The following is a 13,912-nucleotide window of genomic DNA, read 5'->3' on the forward strand; positions in this document are numbered from 1 at the left end:
GGATCAGACCGCGCGGGGGTTTCCAGCAAGTCCCCGCCACCCCGGGAATCCCCCCTCCGCCCCAAATCTGGCTACACACAAACCCCGCTTCCTCCAAATCTCCTCAGCTGGCGTCCGAAGCCTCCACCCGCCACAGTGAGGCTCGGACCGTGCCTCCAGAACTGGTCTCAACCCGCCTACACCCGCCTTCCCCGGCCAACCCCTTCGCAGCGCCGGGAAGAAGCCGAAGGCCTTCGGCAGGTTCCGCCAGTAGCGCGGGGGCGGGGCCTGTCGAGCGGCTCCGGGTCGAGCTCGGCTGTTTCCGTGAGTGGCCGCTGCGCACTCGGCACTGGGCGGCGCTGGCTGGCTCCCTGGCTGCGGCTCCTCAGTCGGCGGCGGCTGCTGCTGCCTGTGGCCCGGGCGGCTGGGAGAAGCGGAGTGTTGGTGAGTGACGCGGCGGAGGTGTAGTTTGACGCGGTGTGTTACGTGGGGGAGAGAATAAAACTCCAGCGAGATCCGGGCCGCGAACGAAAGCAGTGACGGAGGAGCTTGTACCACCGGTAAGAGGAGCAGGAGGAGGAGGCAGGAGCCGGAGAGAGCCGGGGGGACAGAGGGGGGCCGGGGAGGCGCCGGACACCCGCGCTCGGGGCCTTCCCCTCGCAGGAGGGGCCGCGGTAAAGATGGAGCCTCCGCCCGAGCCCCACAACACCGCCGCCGCTCGCAGCGAACAAAGAATAATGGCGGCGGACTGGAGCCAGCGGCGGCCGGGCGGCAGCGACTCTGCCTGCAGCCAGCGGCGGCGCTCATGGCGGGGGGCGGCCGGGCCGGGGCGGGGTGCGAGCGAGCGGGCGGCCGGCCGCGGCAAGCTGGCGCCCGCGTTCCCGCCGCCGGGCCGGGCCGGGCCGAGCCGGGCGCGGAGCCTGAGCCGGAGCGGAGCGGAGCGGAGCCGCCCCGGGGGAGGCCGCCCGCCGCCGCCCCCCGTTCCTCGCCGCCGCCGCCCGCCTGCTCGCACGCTCGCTCGCCCCGGCTGTGCCGGGCTGGCCGCCCGGGCCGCCGCCTGGGTGCCCGTGGGGGGTGGAGGAGGAGGAGGAAGAAGAAGGAGACAGTTGAGGGCAGAGGAGGTGAAGGTGCTGCCGCCTTCGCGGCGGTGCCCGCTCGGCGAGCCGCAACGTCCGACCTGCTTTCCTCTACCGCTCTTTGTGTAATAAAGTTCGAAACCCAAGGTTTTCTCTGGTGCTGTATTTTATTCTTGCCCCTCTCCCCGGCTCCCACGCGGTCGGAGAAAATGCTGTTTTCTGCCCTAGGCTGTTTTAAGGGTTTGGGGTTTTTTGTTTTGGTTTGGTTTGGTTTATTTTTTACTATTTCCCTCACCCCTCGGCTTTGAAGATGAAGAACGACTCAGTAGTCCGGGGAATGCATTCTTTTGGGAAGAAAAGAGGTGCTAAGAAAACATATGTGTAATAACTTTTTGCAGAAACTGTTGGGATCTTGTAAAAGGGAAGCTGGTGCTTGAAAACAGTTTCGGTTTTAACCCTTTCCAATAAGATAATGATCACTTGAGGTCAATCATTCTGAAACCCTTAGAAACGAATATTAGCGGAGGTACTTTTCGTTTTCTATCATTTGAAGGGAGGCAGTTTTGCCAAGGTTTTTTGAGTCATCCGTATCTCCCCTTAGCCTCTGCCATGCGCCTCACACGCTTGTGTCTAAACTTTAATGGAGGATTGATATAATTCTCACTCTAAAAATAGTTATTGAAACTATCCATTATTTGTATATTGCCGTAGATAATCCCAGTCTCAGATTGATGGCAGTTTAAGCCAGCAGGGGTTGTGGTGTTCCTTTTTTTCCTTCACCTAGAACATCTGCAAAGGGGACTGTCAAAAGTCATTGACACCTTAAAGATCGAAAGACATTTTTAAAGGGCATTGCAGTATGACCTATTTAAACCTGCCATATCTTCTCAAAGTTAAGAGTTTGATCCTAGCCTCAGTTTGCATCACATCTGCCTTCAAAAGATCTAGCACAAGATACCTTTGGGCCATCTATTGAAATCTTGTGCCCCGATGGTCATTTCCCAATTGAAAAGCAAAGCCCAAAATTTTAGTTGATTTGAAAGGTGCACAGTTTTTTTTTTTTTTTTTTTGGGGGGGGTGTTGTTTCCTTCTTTCTTTCTTTTACAAAACAACCAGTTACTGTACCATTGAATTGTGATTGGTCCATACAAGGCTTTTGGTTAGGAATAAATATTGATTGGTAATAGAACCATTGTGTTTGATTTTTTTCTATGCATGGGGACTCTGAAACTTGACAAGTTACATTGCTAGTCTTTAGCACTTCAATTTGCAATTGTTAAGAAAATTAAGATGCAATAGAAGGAGTGGTTTCCATAGGGTTGAGAAGATGATTTTGTTTCCACACAGTGAAGACTGTATACATGGTAATGTTGATGATAAAATAGTTCTTTCAAAAGATTTTCTACAAGCCAATAGAGATGATATATGAAGATGATTCTTCCCCTGTGAGAATAAAAAAAATTCCTATGTGTCCTTTCTTCAGTGTTGACCAAAAGATACTTTAGGTTTTATTTATGGGATCTTTTATAGAGAATCAAATTGACTCTCAGCAATTGCAAGTGAAACTTGGAACACTTTTTGTGTGCATTAACTTTCAAGCATTCACCTGGAACCTGACAATAAATTACAATTCTCTCTTGCAGAGGTCAGTGAAAGTTCTAGCACTGTGTGTGTCCCACTTCCTCCTTCCTCTCCTTTAGTTGTTTATTTTTGATGGACCTATGCATTTTAGAAAGCTAATGAATTATTTACAATAACTTACCTAATGAATAATAAGTGAGCATTCCTTTGGAATTTAAAACTAGTGTTAAACACTTTTGAACAGAATTTCACACAAGGGCCTGAAGAAACAGACTATAATATTCTTTTTTCCTACCCTCAGATACTCATAGGGATTTTAGTTTTCTTAGAGAAATAGTTTTGTCACTTGTAAAGCCCTTGGGTTTGTTGTTGTTTTGTAAATCTCATATGCCTTTTTTAAAACAGTAGAGAACATTGTTTGCTTGTGACAGTGCTTACACGATATAAAATGTTAATTATAAACAGATACGTTAGCAGATACAGCCATATAAACTCACCTGTTATACATTCGTGTGAACATCTTTCTTGCTGAATTACTTCTAGTGGTAGCTTTATTATTTTGAATAAATAGAGCTCAAATCTTAGCTTAAGAATATAATAGATATCAGAAAATAGATAATTACAGCAGTTTATTCCTCATGTATGTGTGAACTTGATTGCCCTGCTGAATACTTGACAGTAGTCACTGGTGATGTGAATAGTTAACACTTACAGTGATAGGCAGTACATTGAAAGAGCATCTATCTGGTTTGGGAAATCACGAGTGTGGGTTTGAAACCTAGCACTGCTAGTCTTGTCACATGCCTGTATTTGGGGAGTTTTGTGACCATGGGACACTGTCTGCTATCCCTGCCTCAGTTTCTTCACTTGTAAAGTTAAAATAATAGCATATACTCCTGGAGGTTTTGAGATAAATAGAAAGTACTTTTCCTAGGGTGGGTTTAACTGTTCATCTTAGTTTTTACCTCTTACCTTTGGGACTTCCTACAGATGTCATAATCTCTCCAAACTTACTGTGTTTAATATAGTTGGCCAGAAAGACCAACAAATCAAGGAGAGATTTTACTGGTTTTATGCTTAAGGAACTGTTGGGAACAGTTATTTGTCATTAGAAAACAATCAAAGGACAGAGAACACTCTTGGTGAGCTGAAAAGGAGTCTTTGTATTTTCAGTTTTGTGTTTTAATTATTCGTGTGGTTATAGTGTAAAACACAAGTTATAGCAACATATCCTATATTCTGTGTCACCCACTGTTGCCCACATGTTTTAGAGATGCTCTATCCATATACAAGTAAACATGTATGTGTATCGTCCTCTTTATACAAACAATATCATACTATACAATCTGTCTTCAATTCTGTCCTCCCTTACCTGTTTGACACTCATTTCCCAGGCTACTTATAATGACTTAGCAATTGGTTTGTATAAGCATGTAAAGACCTTTTTAAAAAAGATCTTTAAATTGTATGTGTATATGTGTATGAATTGTATGTTTGAGTGTATGAATGGGCACAGTGTCTGTGTAGGAGCCCAAGATGGTCAGAAGAGGACATCGGATCCCCTGGAACTGCACTTGTGAGCCACCATGTGGATGTTGGAACAGAACCTGGGTCTTCTGCAAGAGCACTTAACCACTGGGCTGTCTCTCCAACCTGAACCTTTTAAAAGAAGCATGTATATAGGGGTATACTTAAATTTATTAACCTTTTAGTAAGCTGATTCTATTTCTAGGTCATGCACGGCCTTTTAAATTGTAATGCCACCAAGCTTGGTATTAGTTCATGCCTTTAATCCCAGCACTTGGGGCAAAGGCTGCTGGATCTCTAAATTCAAGGCCAGCCTTGTTTTACAAAGTAAGTTCCAGCAAGGGCTACATGGCGAAACCTAGTCTCAAACACAAACTTTATTTAAGTAACACTCATCTGAGTGAAAAGGAATGGACTAGTTAATAAGTGGAAGTTGAGGTTTAATTTAAACTGCCTTATTTTTAGCTCCACTTTATAAAGCTTTAGTTAGAAGATTTCGATGTATATAGGAATAAGCAAACTATGAGTTTAGAAGGACTGACTTTGCTTCATTAAAATTCTTACCAAGCTGAACTTTCAATTACTATTTTGACCAAAAAAAAGTGTTGGAAGTTTTCTCTACTGGTGAAAAACAAAAAACAAAAAAAGAATGGTTAATTTAGTCCAGTGTTTTGTTTGAGAGGGAGAATGGCTCTTTTCTGTTTATTTTGGTTGTTTGAGGAGGGTCTGGATGTGTAGTCTGGTCTATCCTAGAACTCATTATGTAGCGTAGACTGGCCTCAGACTTGAAGTCATTTTGCCCTAGCTTGTAGCCTTTTGAGGACTGAGGTTACAGTTTTGTTTTTAAACATTTCTTGGTGTAATTTATCAGTGAGTTTTGTATTTCTTGCTCAAATAGAAAACAAGTCGGTTGGCACACGTCTATCTCCTGGGAATCACACTGTACTGCTGCCTTTTTGAATTGTTGAAAGCTCTTAGTCAGTCAGCTGGACTATGTAAAATGCATTTCAGCCCCAGCACTGAACAAGTCTCAGTAGCTCTTTGTTTCTTTATTGGCTATTCAAAGCAGCTTAAAGCTATAGTAGGCTTTAAGTATACATGCTACAGATTTTCCAAACAGTGCATGCCACTGTTTTCTTTTAGTTATTAAATAAAGCTGTCACAATAGAGTGAGTTGTTTGTATGGTTAAAGGCTTAAGTTGAGAATGACAATGTTGTGGTCATGCAGGTTACAGTTTTACAAGACTACTCTTACTGCTCTTTGGAGCTTTTCTTAGTATTATAAAATATTAACATGCTGCTTTTACCTGCTGCATAATTAAAGGTGTACACAAAGCATTTGTATAGATTTGGTAAGAATAGGGTAGATAATTGAAGTTTATAACGGCAGGTGACTTGTGGGTATTTGCAAGCTATCAGCAAGGTAAATGGTTTCTTGATGTCTTTGGGTCTTCCTTCAGTTTAGTATTTTGTTCAAATCATTGGGGTTTTTTGTTTGTTTGTTTTTTCTAGACTGGGCTTCTCTGTGTAGCCCTAACTGTCCTGGAACTTGTACTGTATGCAGAACAGGCTGGCCTTGAATTCAGAGATCACCTGTGTCTGCTTCCCAGATGTTGGGATTAAAGGCATAGCTGATGTAGAATAATTGTTTTATACACACACAGATGCTGAGTTTATTTTATAAATGTGGGTTTTAAAGTTTGAGGGTAGCCATTTAGTTTTCTCCGTCACTCAGATTGTATTTCTTCCCTTAATATGAGCACACTCTTGTCTCAGGTCCTGACTTTGTTTAGCTTATGTTCTCTTTTCTTAATTCTTCCAGACTAGTTCATTTAAAATATATTTTATTATTATTTTGTCTAGATTTTTGGTTATCTATTGGGTTACCTAAATTGCCTTTCATATTCTCCTTCACTTTAGGAGATGAACTTAATCTATAATTTCTGCACACATTAGATAGTCTAGCCGTGAGAAATTGTTCAGAACTAAGTACTTAAGTCTTGAGGCTATTTACATAAATATCAAGGCAATAGTTGGGAGTGATCACGTGACTCAATGAGAGCACTTGACTATATGAACAAGACCCTAAATAGATGAAAGCAAGGTTTGTGAGGAGGTGATCTAGGGGATTTATAGAGCATGTTTGTTCTAAAAGGAGAAAAGATTGATACTTTGGTTCAAGAAGAGTGAGCTGAGTGGGAAGATAAAATGGCCACTTCCTGTTCCTGGGGTAAAGGGTGTGTCTTAATGTTGACTAATACCAGTAGGAATGGAAATTTCTTTCCCAAACATTAATGGGTCCTCTTTGAAACTGAGATGTATTCAATGGCTTGTAGTTGTAGCCTAGTAACCTGGTGATTCGCATGTGAGATTCTGGTTGTGATTATGATATAGATGTAACAAGCAGTGTTTAATTTGCGAGGGTATAATGAAACATTCTCCAGAAATTTATCCCTGCTTGCTTTAGCAATTGACAAAGAGAGATTTGGAAGTCTCTTATTTTTCATCACCAAAGTGATAATTATTGCTCATTTGAAGCATTTTTATTCTTCTTAGGGTTTTTCTTTTTTGTGTGATTTTGTTTGTTGTCTTGAGACAGAAATCTTTCCTTGTGGCTTGGTTGTCCTGTATCTACCTACCTCCGCCTTCTGTGCTGGGGTTAAAAGTGGTATCATTTTCTTGAATCAATAGAAACCTGCAAATAATAATAGTAATATTCTGCTGTTACGTGTTGCTATTTATCAACCTAATTTGATCATGGAACATTTGATGATCATCAATTCAAAGTTGATGATCAAATCACAAGAAAATGTATTCAGGTAGTTAAGGAAATAATTCCTAGCCGGGCAGTGGTGGCGCACGCCTTTGATCACAGCACTTGGGAGGCAGAGGCAGGCGGACTTCTGAGTTCAAGGCCAGCCTGGTCTACAGAGTGAGTTCCAGGACAGCCAGGGCTACACAAAAAAACCCTGCCTGGAAAAAAAAAAAAAAAAAAAAAAAAAAAAAAAAAAAGATGTTTAGATATTATAAGTAAAAAAGTCCAAATATGTCTCTTAGACAAAGAATTTGCAGTACATACTGTAGGGTGTGGTGATGCAAGGACAAGTCTCTGTTGTCATGAAGAGCTATAGAGTTTGGAAGAGAAAAGAATTCACATGGGGAACTTGGTGGGAAGGTAGCATTTAAATGGAGTATTGAAGAATTTGTATACGTAGAAGTAAAAAGGGTGTGTCATAGACAGTAAAATAGAAAACCATAAGAGGCCGCTGAAGTGCAATGAACTTGATATACACACAAATTGGTGAAGAGAATTAGTTAGATTAGCTACAGATCAACACTTTAAGGAATCCTGAATATGAATGAATCCTCATGGTTCAGGTTTAAGTTTTATATAAGTAATGTGTGTGTGTGTGTGTGTGTGTGTGTGTGTTATATGTGTATATGAACAATACAATGACTACCTTAAAAGTGTAGTTTTTTTACTTCCAGTGTGTTGTATTATAAAGGACACCATAGCTTCTCTATAAAATTTTTTGAAGTGTTATTATATATAATCTTTCCATTTGGTAGGTACAGTTCCATGACTTTTAATGTTGTTAGCCAGTTGTGCATCTACTGCCACAGTCAGCCCTTGGACATATTCACCACTTCAGAAAGAAACTATCACCCCTTAAACTTCCTACACAACAGCCCAAGACAACAGCCAATCTGCTTTGTGCTTTTATTAATTTGTTTTTGGACATTTCATATGAATAAAAGCATACAGTGTATTATCATCTTAGCATAATTTTTTCAAAGTCCACCCATGTAGTATTTATCAGTATTAATTTCTGTTGCCAAATAATAGTCCGTATTATGCTCAATATTTTACTCATTCGTTCATGGACACTGGGCTTTTTGATTTGAGTTATACTAATATAAACATTTTCATTTCTCTTGTATAGATATCTAGGAAAGAAAGTGTTGGGTTGTATGCTAACCCTGTTAAAGCTGTTTTTGAGGAACTGCCAGGCCATTTTCTAAAGCTACTGCACGTATTTTATAAGGGGTGTGTATAAGGGTTTTAATGCCTCCATGTCCTCACTAACACTTGCTATAATCTATCTTTTCCATTATATCCATTCGTGTGGGTGACAAGGAAGCTATTTTGATTTGTAGTTTCCTAACGGTACCAGGCATATTTTCAAATGTGTTTATTGGTCCTTTATATATCTTTGAAAAATGTATTTGTTTAGATCCTTTGCCTTACCAGGTACATATATAATTTATATTTTTCCCTCCCATTGTATAGATTGACATTTTATTTTTGTTTTGTTTTGTTTTATTTTGTTTTGTTTTGTTTTTGCAGACAAGTTCTCACTATATAACTCTGGCTGGCCTTGGATTTGCTCTGTAGACCATGCCTACCTCAAGCTTACAGAGATCAGCCTGCTTCTACCTCTCAGGTTCTAGAATTAAAAGTGTGTGCCATCACGCTTGAGGCATAAAATTTTTCATTTTTATTTCTGGTTCATCAATTTTATTTTTCTTCTGTTGCTTGTACCTTTAGAATCTTTTTCTAAACATCACATTTTTTTCCCCAAGTAACTGAAAGCCCAGCAAACGATAGCATTGCTTAATGAAAAACAGCTAACTGAATGGATGCAGGAAAACAGCTAACTGAATGGATGTAGAACTGTGTTCTACTTTCTTCTTCTCTTCTCCATTAATCTGTGTCCTTATGCCTTTTTTTCTGGAGCAACTTATGTAAAAAAATGAAGATGAAAAACCAAGAAATGGCAATCTTGAATATAACATAATAACTGGCTATTTTTTTTTAGTTCATTTATGGTCTCAGAGTAAGTATAGTGTATTACTTATAAACTACCTTACTTGGGAAATGTATATATAACTTTGGAAGTTTATATAAGATGTGAGGGAAATTTTAGTGTCCTTGTTTGTTTGTTTGTTTGTTTGTTTGTTTAAAGAAGACTAAATTGGTCCTGTGGAGTGTAAATGATGTACTTACTGTCATACACTGCTCGTTTTTTGGTCACATTATCTCTGTGGAAAAAGTTTTCAAGGCTCTTGTTTTATTAATAACTCCTAAAGTTTGTCTCTAAGCAATATCAGCTTTAATTTATAAATAGCTCACTTGGAGGTGATTATCCTAGTGTAGGTCATGGAAAATGCATTAATTTCCTTATTTTATTAATCAGATCTTTATCAGTAGAGAGGTTATACCCTCCACTTCCAATTTCTTATATCCCAGTCATTTCCAAATGGACATGCATGCTTTTCAATAACTTACCAAGCAGAAATGCTTGTTTAGAGGGAATATTTATAGGGACCCAAGTCATAACTATTACATTGTACTTGTCTCCTTTGATACAGTATTTCATCTCTAACTAGATTGTAAGCTCTTCAAGAGGACGATCTTGTGTTTTTTCATCTGTTACTTCCTGGAGATCCATCGTGCAGGAAACACAGAACATTTCTTTAGCGATTTATTCTTTTTAGGGCCATAAATTTTAAAGGAAGGGTTAACAGTATTCTTTTAGAGTTGTACAGATTAGAAGAAGCAGACAAAGCATGTTTACTGTAATTTAATTGATTTTTCTTTCCCTGAGACAGAGTTTCTCTGTGTAGACCTGGCCTTGAACTCAGAGATGAGTCTGCCTCTGCTTTCCAAGTGCTGGGCTTGAGGTGTGTGCCACCAGGCTCAGCTTAATTGCAGGTTTTATCTTTTGTGTTTTTAAAGATAAAGAGGAAGTTTATTTTTGTAGCTTAAAAAAAAGTCTTCTGTGCTTTGGATTTCCTTTCATCCTTATGCTTTGCACAGTGGTATCTTCCTCTGGAGCCCAAGCATAGTGCTGAGATTGTGTTGCTCACAATAAATTCTTGAGAAGTCGGTGTCACGGTAGTAAAGAAGCATGGCTCCCTGGAAGGCTGGACTTGCTGTTGATTATGTCACAATCAAAGATAAAAACACTGAATTCAAAATAAGTCTTCTCAAAACTACACATAAAGAAAAATATTCGGTCTGATACTATATAGTGGATATGCATGTCATTGTCCAGATTCAGTGTGAAGTACCAAGAATAAACCGTGATGTCAAAAAATAAATACAATAAAAATACATAAAGCTTGTATCATTGTCTACATGCTATTTATCAGTTTTATAGACTATCCATGGACTGTTTTAAATATAATCTGTTGCATCTTACATTTTTCATTTGCTGGCTGACTGGTAAGCAATGTATTAAAATGACTTGCATATTTCTTTCTATTCTGTAGAGCTTTATTGTTGACGATACAGACAGTTCTCCACTTTTATACTATTGAAGACAGTGAGGATAGCCCTGAAGCCTATAAATTCCTTACAGACTTCTCAGCATCTCCAGTTGTCTGGTTAAATGCAGAATATGTGTTCTTTGACTCTTGCCCTTCATGCAGTCCCACCTCAGGGAGCTGAGTTTTCACTGTTCCATATCTGACTTGTAAATATTTCATCAAGAATTCAAGACCTAATTCAAAATCACTAGCACTGATGCTTAAACTTACAGACCTCTTAAAAAAAATCTACCAACAATAATATCAAAATGTGTAGGCACTCAGTGTCCTTTGAATGTAGTCTTACACAGTCATTTAGGATTTGCTGACCACCTCAGATAGAATACTAAATATTTAACTGCAGGTCATACATAACTGTGGTTCTTTCAGTTCGGGAATTGAACTAGTTTATAAAGCAAAACTTAAAGACAGTTTCGCTCTCTTTCAGTGTGAAAACTACTTTTAGAAAAGTAACTACTTGTTGAAGATGTAGTGCTTTTTATTTTTAAGAAATGAGCTTCTGGGGCTGAAGAGATGGTTCATCGGCTAAGACTGCTGGATGCTCTTCCAGAGGTCCTGAATTCAGTTTCCAACAATCGTGTGGTCCACAACCTCTATGATGAGATCTGATGCCCTCTTCTGGCAAGCACCATATATAGACACAGAACACTCATACATAAATAAAAAAAAATTTTTTTAATGAACTTCAGGGTCCATTTCGTACCACTTTACACATAGTCATTGCCTAAAGGGTTGGCTTTCCAAAAAAGCTCAGTGTAGAGAGCTGTGTGAGGTGCTCATGTCTGCGAAGGAACTTCACTGAGAAGAGGTGGGATAAAAGTTGCCCAAAAAAGACCAGTGTGTGGTTTGTTGTGTAAAGGTGCTTGCTGCCAAGCTTGGTGACCTGAGTTCAGTCCCAGGAACCTGCATGGTAGAAGGTAAGAATCCACTACATAAGTTTTCCTGTGATCACCATGCTCATACATGCACATGATAAATAAATCTTAAAAAAAATAAGACACTTAATACCATCATAAAAGATGTATAAATAGTGCTGTGCAGTTGCAGTTGCTCACTGGGTAGCAGGAAGCTTGTTTTTAGAACCATGTGTAGACTCACCTTAAAGAAAACAAGGCAAGAAAATGTCACCAGTACTTTAAAAACAAGACAAAAAACTTGGATTTGATAATGTTTGACAATTTTCTTGTTGAAAGAAAAACTATATATGAAATATTCATAAATGTCATAAGTTACACAGCGTTTACATAAATCACATAACATTTTCCTAATTTACTCTTGCTGAATATTTGCTTTGAGAACAGTATTTTTCTTAAGCTGTGCTATATGTTAAATTTGTTAAAACTGGCATTCCAATAATCTGGTAATTACAAAATTACAGTAAACCATTAAATACTGAAATGGACTTTCTCTGTGTTAAGCAAATAAATCAGGGGATTTATTAAATAACATTGCAGTGTTGCTATTTGCTATTTGCTGTTTCTATTTGGAGTGGTGGTTAGGTTACACTGGTGTTTACTGATGGTACATATTGTCTATGAAAATATGAAAACTGAAAAGTCTTCCTTTGCATCTGGAATTTACTTTAGGATTTGTGTGTGCGCAACACATGTTTGGGTGCTTGCAGAGGTGAGAAATATGTGTCTGATTTCCTGAAGCAGGAGTTACAGGCAGTTGTAAACCACCTGATGTGGGTGCTGGGACCTAAGTTTGATCACGGAAGAGTAACAAACACTTTTAACTGGTGAGCTGTCTCTCCAGCCCCTAGAGTTCTAGTCATTACATTACAGTCACCTTCACTTTCTTTCTTCCCACCCCACCCCCACTCCGACCCCGACCCCGAGACAGGGTTTTTCTGTATAGCCCTGGCTGTCCTGGAACTCACTTTGTAGACCAGGCTGACCTCGAACTCAGAAATCCGCCTGCCTCTGCCTCCCGAGTGCTGGGATTAAAGGCATGCGCCACCATGCCCGGCTCATATTACATTCCTTGCCTTTGTTATCTAGAGGAGAGACTTTAAGTATAGATTCATTCTCTGTTTGAAAAAGGCCTTAATAGGGGCTCTGAAAATTTGAGAAGAGAATTTAATAAACTTGGTGTAGATAGCATTTAGTGATGTCATTGTCTGTCTTGACTTGTTCTTTCAAAATATACAACATTTCCATTTTGTTAGAGCATAGTCTGACTTAATCTCAGGTTTAGACAGTTCAGGTTAATAAGTATTAAATTGGGTGGGTATGTATGTAAAGTAGTATGCGTATGATGACTGGATATGCTGTTTTCTTATCTGGTTTTGATGAAGGGATGCTATATTTACCACCAGGAGACTATTCTCAGAAATTTGGAACATTGCTCAGTTTCTGGTGATTATATACATTTCAGTTCTGATAGATTAGACATACAAAATGTCTAATGGCAAATATTTCAAGGTGAACAAGAAAGAAGTGTGCAAGGATAAGGTAGAGAAGTACAGGCGGTGCCACAAGGTCATTGTCACACAGAACCCAAGCTTTTGTCCCTCGTCAGTGACACTTCGGAAAAGGAGCATATATATCAGCGGTGAAAGGATGAGTTGGCAAGGCTTTTAAACTTCACAAAACTAAAAACAAGTACAAAAGAACTAGAAATCATTGTACCCCATGTAAGGCTGGATATACTTCTGCAGAACTTGTGTGTGTGTGTGTGTGTATGTGTGTACATGCAGGCACCTGCTGAGACCAGAGGTGTCAGATCCTTCTGGAGCTGGGTTATAGCTGAGTGTGAGTGTGAGCTGCTTGCTAGACGTATGACTGCTGGAAAACAGACACAGGTCCTCTGAATGAGCAATACAGACACCCTTCAACTGCTGACTCATCTCCCTAACCCTAGTCAGTTTTTAAATTATGTGCCCAAATACGCCTTTTGCTGAAGTTGCCCTAGAAACTTCAGTTCTGTTTATGTGGTTGCCTTAAATCCTTGGAATTTTAAGCGTTAAGGATGAGTTAAGATCTTATTCTTACGCTGAAAAATCGTTTTCTCATTTCTAACAGGTTATTTTCTTTTTAACAAACAGCATATGTTTCACTAGTTAGAAAAGCATTTCTTTGAAATATTATCTCACATCTTTATAATAATTAAATTTGAATTTAAGGACTTAAATAGCCAGGTTATGAGGAGTATGGATTTGTTTTAAGATTTATTTCATTTTTAAAATTATTTTTTATTGGGTATTTATTTCATTTACATTTCCAGTGCTATCCCAAAAGTCCCCACCCACTCCCACTTCTTGGCCCTGGCATTCCTCTGTACTGAGTCATATAAAGTTTGCACGACCAATGGGCCTCTCTTTCCACTGATGGCCGACTAGGCCATCTTCTGATACATATGCAGCTAGAGACACAAGCTCCGGGGGGTATTGGTTAGTTCAGATTGTAGTTCCA

At 39.7% G+C, this 13,912-nt stretch overlaps 1 protein-coding gene across 9 annotated transcripts in view; it reads left to right on the top strand.

Annotated features, from left to right (window-relative positions):
• Positions 1-331: 331 nt before the first annotated feature.
• Positions 332-13,912, top strand: part of Creb1 (cAMP responsive element binding protein 1) — a 70,316-nt gene continuing 56,735 nt past the window's right edge. For 2 of the 9 annotated variants that reach the window (XM_021152182.2, XM_029474413.1), the window contains exon 1: positions 334-539. The gene's annotated coding sequence lies outside the window, so the exon portion shown is untranslated. Of the gene's footprint in view, positions 540-13,912 lie in introns of all 9 variants that reach the window. The other 7 variants (XM_029474397.1, XM_021152099.2, XM_029474406.1 and 4 more) reach the window with 6 other exon arrangements.

Source organism: Mus caroli, chromosome 1, assembly GCF_900094665.2.
Source record: "Mus caroli chromosome 1, CAROLI_EIJ_v1.1, whole genome shotgun sequence".
NCBI classification, from domain to species: Eukaryota; Metazoa; Chordata; class Mammalia; order Rodentia; family Muridae; genus Mus; species Mus caroli.